The sequence below is a fragment of the Canis lupus genome, chromosome 14 (assembly GCF_048164855.1).
Source record: "Canis lupus baileyi chromosome 14, mCanLup2.hap1, whole genome shotgun sequence".
Lineage (NCBI taxonomy): Eukaryota > Metazoa > Chordata > Mammalia > Carnivora > Canidae > Canis > Canis lupus.
In genome coordinates this window covers 35,138,407-35,157,998 of record NC_132851.1, presented here as the reverse complement: position 1 = coordinate 35,157,998, position 19,592 = coordinate 35,138,407, and the positions used below count along the sequence as shown (strand labels likewise).

General features: G+C 41.9%; 2 long non-coding RNA genes across 2 annotated transcripts in view; one reads left to right on the top strand and one right to left on the bottom strand.

The window, feature by feature from the left end:
• Positions 1-836: 836 nt before the first annotated feature.
• LOC140603432 (uncharacterized) lies at positions 837-10,210 on the bottom strand. The gene is made up of 3 exons (XR_012006416.1): positions 10,075-10,210; positions 2,514-2,940; positions 837-2,397 (listed from the first exon to the last, which is right to left on the bottom strand). It is a non-coding gene; the product is annotated as an uncharacterized lncRNA (long non-coding RNA).
• Positions 6,854-19,592, top strand: part of LOC140603431 (uncharacterized) — a 34,904-nt gene continuing 22,165 nt past the window's right edge. Inside the window, exons 1-3 of the long non-coding RNA XR_012006415.1 lie at positions 6,854-6,984; positions 8,965-9,059; positions 9,555-9,639. This is a non-coding gene — a long non-coding RNA (uncharacterized lncRNA). The remainder of the gene's footprint in view (positions 6,985-8,964; positions 9,060-9,554; positions 9,640-19,592) is intronic.

Genomic DNA, 19,592 nt, shown 5'->3' with positions numbered 1-19,592 from the left:
ACTCGTGTGCGATATCCCTGGGCTCGCTCCCACCTTGTTGCGCCTGACTTCAAAGCAGCCTCTGAAGCCCCGACTGCAAAGAGAATTTTAAGCGAGGAGCACAGTCTTAGGCAGGGGCTGAGGAGGATACTGCTGTGGGAGCAACAAGGAGCCGGTGGGAGGAGAGCGGGCGCCTGATTGGAAACAGGAAATCGTTGGGGGAGAAGTCGCAATTGTCTATTGATTCTTGATCCTTTGTTTACTTGTTCATTTGTGTGCCCATCTATTAGTGTCACTTCTGATAGGCCCCAGGGACACTGAGACAAAGGGACACATTTTCTGTGCCCTGGAGCTCAAGAGTCTACCCGCCGAAACAGATGGGTGAGCAAATTGTGATGTCTGCTTGATAACCGTCTTGCAAAAGTTAACCTTTCTGCAGAATCTAATTATGTGATCTTGGTGGATTTATTTAACATCTCTGTGTCTCTGTTTGCTTATGCATAAAATGGGGAGAAATCACAGTGGGTGTCTCAGGTCTGTTACGAATATAAGCAAGACAATACAAGGGAAGCCCTGGGCTGGCTTTGTGACATGGAAGTGCTAGCATCGGGAATATTAGCTACGAGAATGGGTACTAAGGTTATTTGTTGACACAAACGTATATGTGGCGAGGTGGAGAATCATAGCAGAAATAACATACTATAGCTTCATCATATAACCTCCAGTGGTAGGGGAAGGGAAGTGGATTTGGGGAATATTATAAAGAAAAACATCTTTTTTTTGAATTTATCAATTTCTATTTATAAAAATTTCTGATGCAAAGGAGACAAAATGTCAACATCCGCTGATTTGACTCGATGGGCCTAAGGGTATATGTTACTATATAGCTTTACTGTTTTGCAGGTTTACTTTTTTTTTTTTTTTTTTGATGTTAAAAATTTCACAAAACAATGAGGATGGGAGATGATGAGATGGGTGATAGGTAGCTAAGTCGGGCTGGGTAAAATGTAGCTAAAACGCAGGGCTTGGGTTTCTGGAAATAGGATGCAGGGATATGCCATAGGATGCCTCCCGGATGTGCACAGAGATACGGGGCATCGGGTCTGGAAGAAGCGTGGAAAGGAGACCACATGTGGAGCACCTACTCCATCCCAAGCACTGTGTGGATTCTCTTTTTCGTTTGAACTGATCTTAATGGGAAATGTAGCAGCCGTGCAGAAATGTGCAGAGCATGACCGTATATACCTAACCGGTTTTTGGAAAGTGAACATCATAGGAAAGTAGCAGTTCTCAACCATGGAAATTTTGCACCTTTGGGGACATTCGGCAAAATCTATAGACATTTTTTCGTTGTCACAACTGAGGGAGAACATGCTCCTGGTATCTAGTGGGTAGAGGCCAGTGATGCTAGTCAACACCCTCCAATGCACAGGATGGCCACCACGACAAAGAATTACCCATCCCAAAAGGAAAATGGTGCAGAGATTGAGAACCCTCATGGAAGCACGAGTCAATCAAGAAGCAAGGGTGTCCTGAGCTCTGCGCAGACGCTCATTGCTCTTCTCCACTATATCCTTCCCTTCCCGTCCTACCCCAACCCCGACCTCTAGGATGACCACACTCCCAGTTTTCCTCAATGCCTGCCCCCCCTCCCCGAGTATGCATCTATGCGTGTCTGAACTTAGTCCAGGTTTTTCCACTAACACACTGTGTGACCTTGGACAAGTTCCTTCAGCCCAGTGACCCCGGCGCTGCATCTGTAAAGCGGGATCCTAACGCTACCGTGGCTACAGGCTGTGGCACAGCAGCTGGTGCATGGACAGCCGTTGGAACCATGGCAGGCACACTGGGGGTGTCCTGCGTGCTCCTTGGTTTATTATCTCTACGGCAGAGGATTGCAGGCTCCCGGGTTGGGGGTGGAGGTTGTGGGGACGACCGGTCAAGGTTATAAAGTCAGTGCTGGGGTTTCACAACCCCAGTGGGCGCCCTCAGGGAGGAGGAGGGCCGTGCACGATGCCCAGCATCCTTCCTAGGCCTGCCTGTCCTCCGGGGACCGCTCGGTCCCCCTGCCCAGCATCGTCCTGCCATCAAGTGCTGTGACAGACGGGCCCATTTTGACTCATCGGGATTTTTGGCAGGAAAAGAGCAGATAACAAATTGGGTTCTATCTGGAAACGGCTCCCCATCGGGCGAAGGCTGCTGGCTCGGCGGTGCTGCTTCCGTGGCCCTCCCAGCGCCTCTGCCCACGGCAGCGTGGCGTTTTATTATTCATCTGTCTCTCGGAGGCCACAAAGACACCTGGAGCATAGCAGATCCTCACTACTCCGACTCCGCATCCCTCTCCTCGTGTTGCTGCCCCATCCCTGCTGACTGGAGCACATGGGCTTTTTCTCCAGCCTTCCAAGCCACCAGCTCCACCTGCGTAAAAAATACGCTTGGCTGAAAGGGCATGGGGGAGACAGGGGTCCCACTGCAAAGGACAACTCCCCGTCATGAAGCTCAAGGTGGACAAATGGGGTGACCGGCCTTCTCACCTGTGTCGGTGACCTTTTGAGGCCGTGAAGGATGCTAGGCCACTTGCAGCTCTGCAGCTGATTATCTGCAAGGCACCTAATTTCCAAATGTCGCCTTCCCTGCACATGCCACCGGGAGATGCTAACGCCTCGCCTGCCAGGTGATGTGACTGTTAGATGAGATAGAAGTGAGAAGGAGGGGGCACGTCTGCTACATCAGCGCCAGGGAAGGGCACCCTATTCCGTGTGGCCGCGGAGATGGTGCGAGCGAGCCGGTGAGGCTCGGGCACCGTGGGCCCACTGGCTGCGGCCACAGGCTCTGCTGCAGGGGAGCCTGGTGCTCTTGACCTCGTCTTTCCTCCACGCCGAGCCACCTCCACTGTGCAGTGGAGGTAAAGATAGTGCTCCGAGGATAGAGTTGTCAGGATGACAGTTCACGGAGCTGTTTCTGGCAGGAAAAAAAAATTATTTAGCTAATTGCCTAACCAATACTAAGTCCTCTGCGATACTGGCTACAATTAGGAAAATAATTTAAAAAACCACCACACCAGGCAATTCTCAAGTGTCTGACAGATATGTTGTCCCAAAGTTTTTCAGTTGCACTGATGAGATCAAAACCCAGACGGGCTCCCACCAGTCACGATGTTGGTGCTGGGGTGCCCGCTTCTGGCAGTGTTCTCCAGCCACACCTGCTCCCGCAACTGCTCCCCTGGCACCAGCCTGGGGGGCTTTCTGTGACCCCTGTGCTGCCCACATCACGAGCCTTGCCATCCTCACGTTCTCTGGGCTTCTCCCCACTTGGGCCGGGCTCTGTCTTGGTTACTGTTGGATCCTCCATTTGGGGTCCAGTGCCTGGCACAGAGTAAACATTCCACCAAATTGGTTGACTATCTATAAATGTGATGGCTTTACATCCTGTCACCCAAATACAAACCTGATTCATGTCTTGTGTGGACTTTGGGGTTCTCTTCAGAGCGCCCTGTCGTGAGAGTGTTGATCATGGCACTGCCCGCCCTCCTCCCCGGGGTTATTAGTTATTAAGATTTCTCACACAGCTGTCAAGAGGCTGGGCCCTTCCCCCAGCCCCTCCCCCAACTGACACCTGTCACGGAAGTTTGTCCTTTGAACTCAGGAGACAGGCTTTCCCCAGTACTCCATCCAGAAGTGTTTCCATAGCAACCACCGCCACTTCAAAGGTGCCCGAATGTCTCCCTCCTACATCCGACTTCCTCCCTCCCTGTGTGCCATTCAGGTGGCACCAGGCAGTTGGAATGAGCCTCAGGTCACCTTACCAAATGTTTCACAGCTGGCAGGAGCAGGTGCACCTATTAAATAAATTACTCAAGCTACATAGAGCCTGGTGCATCATCTTTGTGCGACTCTAGAGAGAGACCTGCCTTCAAAAGCTCTACTGTCCATGAGGAATCCCTGAGCTTTATCAAAGTCTCATCGTCCTGGGATGTTGTACATAAGTGGTGCTTCATAAAAATGGCCCGATGGAGTGAAAATATATACATACGTACCCACACATATAATTGTCATTTTTTTTTTTACTGGCTGCTTAGCTCTTTATATTCCATACCTGATTCAATGGGTGTATTTTAAATGCAAATTATAACATGAGATGTCACTTTCCTGTATTCAAAAGATTGAGATCTTAAGGTAAAGGTTCTTCTCATCACCATTGGAATTGGAGGGATGATTTGCTAATACCTATTTTAAATATATTTATCCTGAAATTCCACATCTAGGAATATAGTATCCTCTACACTCTACTATAAAGCACCGAAGACCCTCCCCCGCCCAAACCTAAGTGACTTAACTACATAACAGTTTATTACTGCTTGCTTATGTTCCTATGAATTGCCAGGACAGGTCATCCGGTATTGGCTGGTCTCACTCATGCATCTGTGCCTTCTGTGTGTTACATATGCACCTTTGCTAGTCTTCATGGGGCAGCATCATATAATATGGACACGGGCTGGGTAGTGGCCAGGGCCCAAAGGAGAGGAAGTTGATGTGTGCAAATACTTTCTCAAGGTTCTGCTCATTTCAGTAATGCCTCAGGTCTCATGCCAAGTTCAGAGTCATGGGAGAGGCTGTATCTAAGGGCATCAGTGCAGAGGTCAGAGAGTTTGGGGCTACAGGTGTGATCTTTCTGCCATCAGCGTAACTTCACCAAAGTTGGAGAACTTTGTATGATACCAGCTACTTGAAACTTGTTGAATCTTGCTTTGTGGTTGAGAATGTGGTGAGATTTTATTTTTTTAAGATTTTATTTATTTATTCATGAGAGACACAGGGAGAGAGAGAGGCAGAGACACAGGCAGAGGGAGTGAATAATTGAAAGGATATGTGGAAGAAATCCCTGTATGATGGGGATTAATCTTGCCTATTTCTGTTCTCTATATTACACACACACACACACACATACACACATATATATTTTAGGAAAGAAAGAGAAAGAGAATCTTGAGCAGACTCTGTGCTGAGTACAGAGCCTGGTGTAAGCCTCAATCCCACAACCCTGAGATCATGACCTGAGCTGACATCAACAGTCTGACACTTCATTGACTGAGCTATCCAGATACCCCTACACATATTTTTTTGGTAAGAGAACTTCAATGTACTTTCCCCAGATTTATTGAGGTATAATTGATATTAAAAATTATAAGATATTTAAGGTGCACATTGTGGTGATTTGATGATGCACATTGAGATGAAAGGATCCCCACAACTAATTGATTAACACAGTTGTCTGTATTTTGAGGCTTCTTTATCAGAAGCTTAGAGCTATACAATCATATTCAACCATCTATATTCATGACAATTCTTTTGGTCTTAAAGTCTATTTTGTAAGACATTTTAAAGCTAAGCCAGGCTTATTTTGGCTATTCTTTGTGTGGTGTATTTTTTTTCCATATTTTTACATTTGGTGTTTCTGATTTGTATCTCTTGCAAATGGGACGCTGTTGTGATAATTTCATAATCCTATATTAAAATATTTTTGAAAGACTTATTTATTTATGGGAGAGTGAGCAGAGGGAGGCTTAGAAGGGAGGGAGGGAGAACCCCAAGCCGACTCTCAGCTGAGCGTGAAACCTGACTCAAGGCTCAATCCCAGGATCCTGAGTTCATAACCTGAGCCCAAACCAAGAGTCCAATGCCTGACCGAATGAGCCACCCAGGTGCCCCTATCTTATGTTAAAATATTCTAAATAAAGAATTTGGTCTATTGTAGTATTTAGAGCATTTAGACTTACTTTTTCATTTTCAATTTATTTATACTTTTTTGTTATCATTTATACTTACTTTTTCATTTTCAACTCATTTATAATTATTGTTTAACCTTCATCTGCCTCCTCACCCTAAGTGGACTTCTTTTCGACTGATTACTTTCAGCTTATTTGTTTTATCATTTATTTTATTTTATTCCAATATTTTTATTCTACTGGGTTTTTTAAAAAAGTCAAACCCTTATGTTCTTTCAAATGCCATAATTTCATATATAATATATATAAAATATATATAAATAAAATAAGGATTTTCATATAATTAAGATCACTTTTCCCAACAAGAGATTTTGCTATTCACAACATGATTGACAACGACTGTTCAAAATTTTGGTTTGGCCCATTTTATAAACCACAGATGCAGCCACATTACCATTATCACTATTCAGACAGTGTCTACATTTGCTCATGTTTGTCAACCTTTTGTTACTAGGTATCTATTCTTCTTGATTCTAAGAAATACTTTAGAAACCCAGTATTAAGGACAGACTGATTTTTGTTTGCTTTCTTGAAATGCCTCTGTTCTTGAAGTAGAGCTTTATTCAATAACCAATTCTGAGTTGATAATTAATTTCTCTTTGTTCTTAGATGGTATAATTGTCATGTTTTCTAGCTTCTTTTTTTATTGAGAAGTTTTGCTGTTAGTGTAATTATCATTCTCTAATAACTGATCTGTCTTTCTTTCTGGCTGATTATAAGATCATCATTTTGTTTGCTGTATTCTATTTCATGACCGTGTGCCCAGGGTGGGATTTCTTTTCATTTATCCTATTTGGCATTCCTTGTGTTTCTTATACTTGTGGACTCATGTTTTTCAAAGGTCTAAAAAAGTACTAGGAATCAAAATTTGACTTATTTATCCCATTTTAGGAATTCCAACTTTAAATATGACACATTTTCTGTTCTATTGTCTGCTTCTAGGATGCTCACTAGATAAGAACTTCTATTAGACATTCACAGTCTCCCCTCAGTGTCTTTTGATTCTATTGTTTCCACTTCCTCAGATTGTTATTACACATTGTTGAGAACATCAGTAAGTCCATGTTCTCATAGGAATTCTGGCTTCTACCGTGTTCAGTCTGCTCTGAGCCTCCCTCTGCTGGGGCCTCATCATTGGCTTGTTCACCCTATATGCGAATCACCTTCTGTCTGGAAACCCCAAAATAGTAGGAGACTGTATTTTAAAGATTCAATTGAAGGTAGAGTTCTGTGTGTTTCTATGTGAGCTATGAAATGAAGAGGTGAAGCGACGTACTGGTTGTTGCTACTGGCTAGAATCCAGGGCATCTGGTTTTTTTTTCCCCCAAATAATCTGTTTCTGGATTGATTCCCCAAACCATCAGAAGTGATCCACCAACATGGCCCTAATAGCTATTCCAGGAGCAAGATCTCATTCCACTGTCACCCCCCATGCATGTGGGTCATCTTCGGGAAACCAGAGGACAGACAAGCAAACTCCTACCCAAGGCTGATTAAGAAGTAGCTTACACTCTCACCACCATTTCCACTGGTTGTGAGCACTCAGGATGCTGGGAAAGGACAGGACTGTTACCAGTTACACTGCATTCAATCCTTTCTGTACCTACCTACAATGATTTGGTTTCTCTTTCACATACATAGTGCAGATGCATACACTATTAGCTGTGTTTTTAATTTAGACAAATTTATTCCTGTTTCTCAAAGCTCTATTCATTTATTTTATTTTTATTTTTTTAAAGACTTTATTTATTCATGAGACACACAGAGAAAGGCAGAGACATAGAGGGAGAAGCAGCCTCCCTACAGAAAGCCCGATGTGGAACTCGATCCCAAGACCCCGAGATCATACCTTGAGCCAAAGGCAGATGCTCAACCACTGAACCACCCAGGTGTCCCTATTCATTTATTTTAAAATAAATCTTCCTGATTGCTTTGGATTTTGCATAGTTTGCTAGGGCTGCTTATAACAGAATACCATAGACAGGGTGGCTTAAGCAATAGAAATTTATTGCCTCAGAGTCCTGGAGGCTAGGAGTCTGAGATCAGGTATAAGCAGACCTGTGCCCTCCAGGAGCTGTGAGGAAGAATCTATTCATCCTTTATGAATGAATAAAGCCTCTTTCTGTGGCTTTTAGCAGCTTGTAGGCAATCTTTGGTATTCTTGGCCTTGGAAATTCACCACCCTAGTCTCTGCCTTCATGTTCACATGGCATTATCTTGTCTGTGTGTGTCTGTGTGTCAAATTCTCCCTTTAATAAGGACACAAGTCCTGGTGAATTAGACCACCACTTCAGTATGACCCCATCTTTACTTACTGTATCTGAAACAATCCTGTTTTCAAATAAGGTCACATGCTGAGTTATAGGGGGGTTAGAAGCTCAACATAAGAATTTTGGGAGTGACACATTTCAACCCATTACAGATAGTAACTTATCACTTACTGGTTTTTTATACCATATTTTATACCATATCATTTGCTGGTTTATTTATACCATACCATTTTTTATACCATATTTTATTTTATACCAGATTTTTATACCATTTTTTTATACCATATGGTTGGTATATATACCATACCATATATATACTAACATCTCATGACAAATTATTTTAGAATATGTATCTGTTATTTACAAATCATTTGGTGGGTGGGGGTTCTTAAATTGTTTTTATTTCTATTGACACTTTGCTTGTATACTTGGCGATTTTTGTTTCTAAAATTCATGCTTTGTTAAACTATGGGAATTTGAGGTCTTATATGTGGAATACTTTCCTCCAGAGAGGATTTGCATTTGCTTCTGCCTGGAACTGCTTCCTGGAACCTTTGTAGGACCTCATTAATGTCATTCTGGGGTCCGTCTGCAATAATGCCACAGTCGAGTGACACCAACTCTTCTCTCTTGTTGCAGACTCCAGGCAGAATTTTTCCTTAGTGTGTGTTGGTCCCAGACTCCCAGAGATTGGGCTAGAGTCCCCGATGAATCACTGTTTGCTTTCTCTCCAGGGTTTGATCTTTCTTTAAAACTACAAAAATGACTCTTCACATTAGTGTTTTCATTGCTTTCTTTCCCAGGATCCACATTTACCTTCCAATGTTTTACATCCTTGTTTTAGAAGCTAAATTAGGGGCAAGGCACCAATAAAAAGTTTTGAGGGAACTAATCTTCAAATGGTGTATCTCTCTCTTTTTTTTCCTCCAGGAAATCTCTTGGAACTCCAATCCTTGCTATTCAGAGAAGAGGATGTGAGCTGTGCTCTGAGTCCCCTCACACTCAGCTGAGTGAAGCACGCTTCGGTAAGACAGTCTCCTGTTTACTCACTCATCGCTTGATTCAGCAAATATTGATTGAGTCACATGTTGACGCAAATCCTCTTTCAAAGTGAAGCAAATTATATTTATTTGGAAATCATGCTTGACCTTTAAAGCTTATGATTGACCCTTAAATTATGGCACATGATGCTTTCTTATCTAGTTTTTTTTTGTCCTTTTTATTTTACTGAGTTGGAGAGGGTGTGGTTGGAAACAGGATTGTGCTGTGCTTGTGATATGCTGATGGAAAGCTGTCAGCTGCTGAAATCACCCTAGAGAGAAGCTTGTATTGTAACGGGAAAAATATCAGGGAGAGAGAAATAAAGAAGACAACAGCAACCAGTGGGTAATGAGAAAGGTTTGCCGATCCTTTGGAGAAGTATAAACAGAAAATTCAACTGTTTCACAAAATGTATTTGGATGAATTTTGGGGAAAAGACCTGTTTATGTATAAAGTCCACCTATCTTATCCCTTGCTAGATGCAGCACATCCTCTATAATGCCAACGTGTCGAGCTAGTGAAATAATATACAATGTTTACATCACCTTACTTCCTTATTCCCAGGTAAGAACCGACTGGCCCCTAATATAATTCTACAAGTCAAGTCATTGATGTCAGTAGTGTTAAGACCACGGTGCCTGGTTCTGAGGAACGAGGACTCCTATAGTGGTGGTCATGTGGGTTAAAGAAGGCATTAAGTGTCATATTCTCATAGGTGGCTTCCATTAAAATAGAAAAACTTATTAATATAACAACATATCTTATTTGTTACAAAGCCTGCTTTCAATTCAGATAGTATATATAATGTAGAGAAAGAGTAAACAACATAAATATCTAGAGTTTTCTTTCATTAAAAATTCTAAGTCACCACATAATGAAATACCAGTTTCCCCCCCAAACCCCAGTTAATTCTACCCTGAATCCCTTAACTTGGAGGTAGAGTGTTCCAGCCCATGCAACCTTATAAATTAGGGTATAGAGAAATTAGAGCTACTTTACCAGACTGCTTCTTAAGTATCAAGGACAAGTCTCGATCTAGAAAATAAAGCTGTGCATCCCCGGATCAACTGGATAGGAGGGTGCTTCCTCTTCCTGGCAGTAAACTCATTTCTTCCTGTGGAAATGTGTTAGAAGGATTTGTGAGTTGGATACTGAAAGCTCGGATACAAAACAGCTCTGTTTTATTTGACAACCTTCCAAGCCTCTGCCATAAATCTAGTTCCCCCCACTTCTCTTTCCAGCCCGGATAGACCATTATAGTTTCTCTATTCATATAATTTTCATTTGTTAGAACAAGGTACAGCTGTTTCGGGGGAAAATGTTTTGAGAAAGTAGCTTGCCTATAAATCCATTTGCTTCACAATAATTAATTTGAACAAACTCCAAAAATATGCTTTAATAACTTCTCAGATCCCAATTAGGGCCAAATAAATGGCTTTCATTTATGGCAGAACCGATCTGATTAGGTTTCTTGTTTGGTGCACTACAAGCATGCAAAATATCCACCCTGAGGGACGTCAAGAGAAATCCACATCTTCAGATTTATTTAACCACAAATGCATATTTATAAATTGCAACAGACTTTTCTAATTAATTTTGCATCATGCTAATGATTTTTCTTTGTGACAACTGATTATATCAGGAGGGATCACAGCCAGATCTAGAGCCATTTGCAGTCACTGTTAGTTTGGAGAGAAATGAAAGGAAACAACACAGAAAACAATTTTCAGGGACATGGCTCCTGAGAAGTGATTACTGATTTCACCAAATGTCTACCAAAGCAATCCAATCAATAACCTTCATTTAGTAAGACTCATTATATGGCCCATTTTACAGCTAGGTTTACCTGTAACGGGAATGTTTTCTGATGAAGAAACTTCTTATGGTGAAGTCTGTGGAGGTGTGACATTGTAAAGGCTGACATGGCCTCTGATTTTGAGAAGGAAAAGTTATGAGAAGAGAAAATCAGGCAAATTAAAGGGGCCATACACAGAATGCTGGAGACCTGAGTCTTTGTACCTCTGCTTCTTAATAAGAGGAATTCCAAACTGGCCTACTGGAGGCATTGAAATAAGTCCCAGAAAAAATGGGTTGGGGCTGGCTGGAGAGAATAAAATACACTGAGTGGGAGAAGTGATGTTCTACTCTAGCAAAACAAGAGCAGTGTAGTGAAAGAAAGTTGAGTCAAAATATAATGCTATTAAACTGAGGTCCTACTGGAGATAAGCAGTAGGAATATGACTAGGGAAGGTAGAAACAGCTCACAGTATCTATTAGAGTTGGGTGAAATAGTCATACTTTTGTGTTAGAAAAGGGGCTTTAAGAAACTCATGGAAGGCCTGCAATTTATCCTTTTAATTGAATTTTGAAGGCAAGTAAGTGGTCCTCAAAGCATTTCTGACTGAAAAACTTCCATGCATCTTCAGGTGTCCATAGCTAAGATGATGTAAGAGTCAGGAGCTCATGGAAAGGAAGTTAAATTTCTAGCTCATGAGTCCTCATGGTTGATGGAGGATGTTCTATTAATAACACTTTTGTTGTTCTGTTGTTCTACAAAAAGTTATAGATCTCCAAATAGAAAAACACCCTGGCTGGTCAGTGAAAATTAAACATTTTAGGCTCAAATTATATTTTCAAAAGCTCTTCTAACCAAATGGGAAGCAGCTGGGAAATGAGAAAGTTCATGACTGTTTCTGGAGAGGGTGTTGCAGAGCAGAATTTGACTGAGATTTTAGATTCAATAAATCAAACTGGAAAATGGATAGAAGTGGGATATATTCCCCAAACCATCTGTTTATCTGGACACAGTCTGATCAAGAGGGCTTTAAGCTGATTCTGAGGGGGAAGCAGAGAGCTGGGAAAGACATACAGATTTTAAGTTGGTTGACTACTCGGGTGCATGCTTTAGTAACCTCCTTAGGTTTGTTGAATAAAACAAGGGGATTCCTTCCATGGCTAAGGGGAATGCTTCATAGTCCCCAAGGGCAGGGCTGCAGGCTGGTCTTGGACAGGGCCTGAAGAAGAGAACCTGAGCATTTTAGGTCTTGAGGAGTCTTTCTTTCAGATCAGCACATCCATGGCTACTGTTTTCCATTAAACATGGTAGGAAGTAGCTGCCAGTCAGTCATCAATTGTCAGATCCACTCCACAGAGCAGCCCGGTTGGGCCCCTTTTGGTCCCCATTTCTGGTTGGCTGGTTTAGGAGTCCATTACTAGGTCATCAGCTGTGGGGTGTGCAGAGGAGGCTGGGCCATTATATGTTTTTCCTGTGGCCTTTTCCACTGCAACTGGGTGGACTAGGGACCTGTGGGAGAGTGAGTGCTTACCGAGGAGGTCAGGACTATTCAACAGGTACAAGGGGTCTTGGCTATATATTGAGCCAACAACACTGGAATGGGTGCTTAGTAAACAGAAAAATGGACAGCCAGACACAGTCATAACTAATACTATTGGAGAGATGAGCAATCTAACACATAAACCTGAGTCTCCTGCAGGGCCCCTGGGTAGCTCATTTGGTTATGTGGCCAACCCTTGATTTTGGCTCAGGTCATGGTCTCAGGTTTGGGAGACTGAGCCCCACATCAGACTCCAAGCTCAATGTGGGATCTTCTTGAGATTCTCATTCCCTCTCTCTGTCCATCCCACTGGTTCTCTCTCTCTCTCTCTCTCTCTCTCTAAAATAAGTAAATAAATCTTAAAAACAAAACAACAAGAAACCTTGAGACCGCTGCAGTGGTGAACAGTGGGCTCTGAGCCTTAGCATCTGGGCATTGCTGCCTCTTCAACATTTAACAAAGTCCCCGTTGGGACTCTGAGCTGAAAATATATGGAATGAATACATGAATTATTAGAAAGTGGCGATACCCAGAGATGGCTTTTAAAAGGAAGAACTTTACAAAGGAGGGTAGTTAGCTGATTTGTGGAGAAGTGTTTCAGTGGGGCTGAACATGGGGCCACCATTGGTAACACTCTACCTTGACCGGACATGAAGCAGGCCAGTTGCTCTATTGAAGCACTAGAGGATCACTAAAGCTCAAATCAGCACATAAGTGCACTCCAGGTGAAGAAGTTGGATCTTTAATAGTCAAATTAACAGACCCATCTGGTAACAGGGTTCATGTCCTTCTCTGAGATGCATCCTTATTATTAAATTCCTTCTTCAGCTAAACATATTTCTCCTGAATCCAGTTTTGCTTGGTCAGATCAGTGTATATCACGTCACATCAATTTTGTGCAGTTAGCATTTGATGGTTCCTAGAAGTGCAGTGGGTAAACTGCTTGCTTTATTCATTTAAGTTTCTGTTTACCGCTTTGGATGCTGTTACCTTGGTGAGCATTCATGAGTATTGTGTCTTTAGGAGAATTATAGATTGTAACTAGGGACCATTTGGATTGCAAAGCATACCACCAGATATCAAGGGGGCAGGACTAGGGGAAGGAAAACAGGGACAAGGTAGTTTATGTGAGATTCCCTGAGATTCCATTTTTTCCTCTCACAGTCATTTCTTGATACATGGTAGAGATGACATTTCTTTCTTGCAAATGCTTTTAAATTCTAGTTTGCATTTTCAAGTATTCAATAAATGTCCTTTTTGCACACCTAGTAGATACCAGCCGCCATCTATTATCATGTGATATTCACCATGGAGGGTTGGGAAGGCTTATAAATACTATCATCTTCTTTTGGCAGATTAGCAAGTGAAGACTCAGAGAGTTAAATCTATGTAAGACCACCAACCTATTATAAGAAAGTGGTGTTTTCTTAGTGACTATCTAGTGTTCTGGACTAATGCTTTAACTGAGTATGAGCCTTCTACCAGGCAAATCCCAGAACCAGTCTCATCTTAGAACTTTCTCTTTGCTGAATGGTTCCATCCCTTTCTTCTTCAGCTCTACCCTGGTTTTCCCCAGAGTTTACTTCTCTGGGGGGCCATGTCCACATGACTTTTCTTCATCCATAAAACAAAACAGAACCAATCAATCAATCAGACAAACAAAAGCCATCGATAATATGGCTATCCATCTCATGAGTTAAAATCCTCTATTTATTGGTGTGAGTTACATGTTTACCAGGGATTATGCAGCATTAGCTGTTATTAGTCCTATTAGAATTATTATCAACTATATATCTTAAAAGTAATGAAACCTGTAAGTCTCATCGTATCAAAAGAGCCATGATCCTTTTTGGAAAATAAACAAAGCAGTTGCTTAAATGTGCATTGTACATTTGGAGTAATTCCTATTCAGGCAAGCTGGTTTTATATTCATGACAAGCATTTTCAATTTTAATATGTTTGCTTACATGAGATGCAGATTGTAATTTAATGGCAGACTGTTTAATTATGCCTTCATTTGTATAAATTGTAATGTTGCTGCTGAATAAATGAAATAAAAATCTCTTTAATTTCCTTCTCAATATTTAATTTAAATCAATGATAAACAGTGCCCGTCTCTTTGAAACAATGTTAATTAATATTCAGAAGACTAAATTTATTTTTGGACGTATGGTATGTGTGGCATGTTGGTTTCATAATTGAACTGGAAATAAGATTGATAGAGTTAAATAACCTCTAAAGAGAGAAAAAAATACTGTACAATTCTATTCAATGCATCTTTGCCAGCAGGAAAATGTACAATATGGCTTTACATTTCAGACTGTTCATATAATTGTCATCCAATATGTAACTTAGAGTTTAGATTTTAAAATATTTTGTAAATATACGACACAATTATACAGATTGTAGAAGCATTATTTTTTTTCTTTCAAGTTAACCTGGCTATTTGCACATCCTATTAAAGAATTAATAAAGTGAGGAGGAGAGTGATGACAATAATTTTGTTTAGACTTCATATTGCAGATGCTACATCCTCTTACTAGATGACTGAAACAAGATGATGGCCTTCAAGGAATTTGTCATTTAATGCAAATGTCCAGAAAAATGGACAGTATTAATACTTATAAAATGATGAGTGCCTTCATGGAGAATAACGTAATACTCATGTTGGGGTGGGGGAGAAATACAGGCACGATCAACATTACCGAAATTAGTATCATCACTCATTACTGATAATCACTGAGTGTTGAGTCTCCACTGTGTGACAATGTACTTTGTGATTTTAGGTTAGCTCTTTTAATCCTTATAATGCTCTTTCATGAAATCTAAGACCGGGATCCCTGGGTGGTGCCTCGGTTTGGCACCTGCCTTTGGCCCAGGGCGTGATCTTGGAGACCCGGGATCGAATCCCATGTCGGGCTCCCAGTGCATGGAGCCTGCTTCTCCCTCTGCCTATGTCTCTGCCCCCTCTCTCTCTCTCTCTCTGTGACTATCATAAATAAAAAATAAAAAAAAAATTAAAAAAAGAAATCTAAGACCAAGAGATGTTTAATAATTCGTCCATGACGCCAGAACTCATAAGCATAGGAATTGGACCTAGGGTAGTCTTGCCTTAAGGTTCATATGATTACCTTCCCCATTATATGGTACATTTCAAAATATATATGCATGGGGATATTCAGATAGCCAGGACAGGTTAAGCCAATGGGTTTGGAATGGGAAAAGATTTAGGACCCCATCACTGAGGTTCATGCTGGTGTAGGCAACAGGTTAAAATATAATCCAAGGTTATATTTTATATTTTTTTTATTTTTTATATATTTTTTATTTATATATTTATTTATTTTATATATTTTTATTTTTATATTCAGATAGCCAGGAAAGGTTAAGCCAATGGGTTTGGAATGGGCAAAGATTTAGGACCACATCACTGAAGTTCATGTTCGTGTAACCAACAGGTTAAAATATAATCCAAGGGCAGTAACTATCAGCATAGTTTAGAAATTATCTGTGTGTGAAATTTCATTCCATGGGAAACCAAAGAATTAAGATAATTGAGGAAAGAGTCCACTATGAAGTCATAAAATATGAAGACACGAAGGGTCACTAAGACATTGGAAGAATTTTCTTGTTTTTAAGAGTAATCCTCACTGATGCATCAAGAGCAGAGGTATCAGAGACCCACCTAAGGAGGAGGTGGCACATTCCAGTCACTGAGGGAAGTTGAGTCAGCAGGAATGTACTTAGGGAATTGGGTCATGCCCCAGTGGAGGATCCTGGCAAATCCAGTAGGAGACACAGACTGTGCCAGGGTGGGAGGTCGTAGAGGTGTTGGAAGTGAATTCATGCATCATTCTCATGCATGAATCAGGACTGTATCAGCTGAAGAAACCTAAACCTACTGCTTCCTTACTGCTTTTTTTCTCCATCTTGTCTTCTCAGCATCAGAGAATGTGACTGAGCTCAGGTCTGAGAATTTTCCATCCAGACAATCTCAGAGGAAAGGGCGGGCTCTTGTCTGTTACTGAGTGCCCAGCCATGCATCTCTGGTGAATGACTGCAGTGCCAGAGAATGGTATCTCCAGAGTGATGGTCCTGCCATGGCACCCTGGGCAGCCCTGCACACAGCCACATAGGCCCATGCAGAGAAGGGCTTGACCTGCAGCTAATCTGAGTCTTGGATGGACACTTTGTGGTCCTTAGGGGATAGGTGGGGATGGACAACTTAGAAGGGCCTCCTACAAAGCCATCTTCTAAATTCCCAGTCCCCTTGGGAGGCTGTCATGAGACAATTTCTCCTCACCTCCTGGGGTCTCATGGAATATGGAGCTTTTTGCCCCATCGTCTCAAAATAGAGGTTCAAAATATAAAACTTCTCAGCTGCAGCCTGATATTGGCTCTTTAGAAAAATAGTGTATTATTTAATTAGAGCAGCCATAACAAATTGTTAAAACATGGAAATTTGAGACTGTTGTTATTCATTGGTCTGAAAGGCAGAAGTCTGAAATTAAGGTGTTGGTGTGGTGCCACCCCCTCCAAAGACCCTTAAGGAGCATCCTTCCATGCCTCTTCCAGATTCTGGTGACTTGTGGTGTCCCTTGGCTTGTGGCTACATCACTCCACTGTCTGCCTCTGCTTCTCTGTTCCTCTGTCCTCTCCTCTTCTGATAGGAACCCTGACTGTTGGAATTAGGGCCCAGTTTAAATCCACGATGATTTCATCTCTAGATGACTAACTAATTACATCTGCAAAGACTAGTTTCCAGTAAGCTCGTATTCTCAGATTCCGGTTAGACATGCTTTCGGGGACACTATCCAGTACCATCCTGGATGCCCCCAGCTCATGTTGTGCTCATCTACTCTCTTTTATTGCAATGTTGTCTTTTTGGTGTATGAAGCAAGGATCACAGGGAGCTGGTGCCTTTCATTGACCTTCCTTACCACATTCAGGTGGTAAACTGTCTGAATTGAAAAGTGGCTGGCGTGTTTCACTGGTGAATCTTGTCTTGTGTGTGTGCTTGACAGTCACCCATCTGGGAACTGAAGCTCAAACTCAAAGCCAACCAACCTTCTTATATCTTCCTCCGGCACCCTGCTGGACACAGTTGCCCCTTCCTGCCAGTTCTGTAGCTTCTCCACCTGCTGGATTCCTGACCCCTGCTCTTCCCTTGTCCCCCATCATTTCTTGTCTAGATTACTACTACTGCTTCCTCACTGCTTTTTCTCCCTCTTGTCTTACCCCATCTCACTACACCTGGCACACCACTCCTAGGTTGATCACTCCGAATTTTAAAAATCACCATACTCCTGGGTTTAAACCCTGTAATGAATTTCCATCACCTATAGATTAAGACCAGATCTCTTATGGCCCAATTCACAGAACCCACATGAACCAGCACCTGATGCTACATAAGCTGCCGTGTGGCATGTGGAACACAACCATATGGTAGCATCTCCCCTGCTCATATCATAGATCCTCTTTCTGAGGGTCACTTGATCTACAGAAGCAGTCATTTGCTCAATGCAGGCAGCCACCATAGCCCTTTATTTTCTGGCAGTCATATCCTCTTTCACATTTTTGTATTTCCACAGAGTGCAGACAATTATATCCCTTACAGGATTTTCTGAGGATTAAAAGTGATAAAGTGCTTGGCACACAGAAGGTACTCAATAAATTCCATTTTCTTTCTTGTCATTGTATCTGACCCAGCTATGTATCTTGCCCATAGTTGATATTCATTATGTTTGTGGATCAGTTGTTGAAACAATCAAGACCTCTATATCCTTTTGGAAGCAATCACCATAAATTAGCTTTATAATTCTCAAAATAGCTAAATGTCAACAGCAAGTTTATTCTATTTTTTCCTCCTCTAATTACCCTTTAACTTCCTCCTATTTTGAGAGCACCCTTCCTCCATTTTTTCTTCTTGGAATACTAGATAGCTTGCTGAATTTCCCAAAGCTGCCCCCTTGTTCTCCTGTTCTATCCCCATCCTTGAAATCTTATAGGTTGTCAGATACCACTTTGTACCTAGAGCAGGAGTCCCCTCCCTTAAGCACAATGTTGCATCCCTCTGAACACACCATGGTTTCATTTTATAAGTATTGGTGCAGAGGCCAGGGGGCCAGGCCCTGGGTTGAGTGCTCTACATAAACAGATGAGTCATAGGGTTTTCCAAGCCTATATGGTTTGGCTCCAACCTCACTCTTTTCTCCTGACATTTACTCCTTCATGAATGCCTTTGTGAATGACCTTAATAATTCTGGATTCTTTCCTTTTCTCCTTTAAGAATTTACTCTGGGGCACATGGGTGGTACAATCATTTAAGCATCCAATTCTTGGTTTCAGCTCAGGTCATGATCTCAAGTTTCTGGGATCTAGTCCTGTGTCGGGCTCCGTGCTCAGAATGGAGTCTGCCTAATATACCCTTCTCCCTCTGCACCTCCCTGACAACATGCATGTAGTCTCTCTTTCTCTCTCTTAAATAAATAAATAAAATCTTTCAAAAAATGAGTTAATCCTATAAAATTCAATTTTAATTGCCAGTTTTGTCTGATAGCACCCCAGTGGAATAAACCATACCCACTGACCCATGTCCCCACTGCACGTGTTGGACATGCCTGTTTTATAGAACACCCACCAAACTGTAGTCATGCTCACTGTGTATTCACATGCCTAGTGGCCTGTGAGATCCTAATGACACATATTCCACTTTCAGGGATGATCTGTGGTTTTCTTCTGTCATCAGAGCAGCTCACAGAGTGTAACCTTAGACTTTGAGGAACACTTCATTCATCTCTCTGCTGGCCTGACAATGGAAATGAACAGGATTTGCCAAAGGAGCTGCAAGAGCCTCTGGAACTTCTCACATGAGAGATATCTGCCCCCAAAGGGGAACATCCGTCTGCTTTGGAGTACATCACTCAGTCCTTAGACTTGTAATAAAAATGCTGTGATCTGTTCTGGAGGCATGGTGTGATGTCAGTGTCAGGAAGAGGGAACTTGACTTTTCTGGCATTTGGGCTCTCAGGAAGGAGGAAGGACAACACCCCTCATGCAGGCTTTCACAAGGCACACTGGGAAATTTCTGTAGGATTTTAGCTGGTATGACATTGATGTTTATTTCTGTATGTCCTGCCCTGGGTGAATCTATTAAAATTATGTGAGAACTATAACCAGATT